Source organism: Echinops telfairi, unplaced genomic scaffold, assembly GCF_000313985.2.
Source record: "Echinops telfairi isolate 266 unplaced genomic scaffold, ASM31398v2 ScPeMD7_7457;HRSCAF=8495, whole genome shotgun sequence".
In the NCBI taxonomy this organism is placed as follows: Eukaryota; Metazoa; Chordata; class Mammalia; order Afrosoricida; family Tenrecidae; genus Echinops; species Echinops telfairi.
In genome coordinates, this window is record NW_022111357.1 from 18,299,086 (window position 1) to 18,300,648 (window position 1,563).

The window sequence follows — 1,563 nt, forward strand, 5'->3', positions numbered from 1 at the left end:
AAAACTCAAAGAGAGAAGTCATTGGCCTGAGGTCTCACAGCTGAGACTTGAAGTCAGGTCTCCAGTCTCCCAAGCTGTTGTGTTTTTTTTAAATCATTTTATTGGGGGCTCATATAGCTCTTAACACAATACACACATGCATCCATTGTGTTAAGCACATTTGTACATTTGTTGCCATCATTTTCTAAACATTTTCATTCTACTTGAGCCCTTGGTATCAGTTCTTTTTTCTCTCCTTCCCCCACCCTCGTGAATAAATTACAAATTCTTATTTTCATCTTACACCGACCGCTGCCTCCCTTTACCCACGTTTGTTGCCCGCCCCCCCCAGTAATTTGTCGATCATTGCGATCGGTTTCCCCTTCCTCCCCTTCTTTTCCCACCCTCTCAAGCTGGTTCTTTCCATCCCTCCACACTATTCTAATCTTTGCCAGGTTTACCCCTTGCTTCTGTCTTTTCCCAACTATGTTTAAGTATTCGTGACAAGAATCCCACCCTAAATATTAAAAGCTCTCACCTACTCTTTCCTCCACCAAATTCCTCTCACATTTGATTCATTCCAATGTTGGAGTGCTGTGTGTCAAAAGTGAGGCTACAACACGGAGGACAATCCTCGCCGTCACGCAGATAACAACATCCATCTCACAGGATTTACAGTGCTTGGCATAAAGTAAGTGCTCAGTGATGGAGGGCTGTTAGAAACACAGACGGGGCATTTCCCCACTGAAGGTGGGGGTAGGGAAGTTTAGTTTGGCAGTGCTCCATGGAGCTCCCAGACGACGACTTTCTCTGCACCTGCCACTGCCTTGCTCTCACCTGGGTAGACAGGCAGCTCAGTACACCAATTATTAGCTCAGTTACCGACTCTGAACTGTGCACTGTCCCAATTACAAGGAATTAACTGACCTTGACCTGAGGTGTTGGCTCTGTGGCCACATCATTATGGGGCAAAAGTGACCAAACTGACCCCTAAGTTCTGCTACTGCCACCTTAATGCCCATGATGCCAGGCAGCTGTGCCCTTGCCAGAACGTTACTTCTTTTTGCTGTGGATAAAAGGACATTCACCAGTAGTTTCCAAGGAAGCTGGGTGACATCACATGCATCCTCACACTGATCAGGATGGCACCAATCAGGCCCTGGACTTTTCCCAAAAGCATCCTTTTGGTCTGTGCCTTCGAATTTGAAGATACCCACCTCCCCTCCCAATCCCAGGAGCCCGACATTGTTCCTTTGAGAGTCCAGGAACGTGAGTATTTATTTCTTTAGCTTTTCAATGCTTGGAAAATCCTGACCCCAGTTCTTTCTCTCAGACCAGAGATCTAGCTGGAAGAGCGTAATCACTTAGGGGAGGCAGTGGCTGCAAGCAAAAGAGCCAATGAAATCGAGAGTATTGTTTAGGCTGGACTTGGCGGCTCTCCAGCTATGGAAGGTTAAGGTCATATGGGGGGTGGAGAGGGCGGAGCCTGGGAAAAGAACGACTGGCCACACCCCTGGGTTCTCCACTGGTGAGGTTCTATTTACTTCTCAAAAGCAAATTACTCACAGCTCAATGACTAGTAGT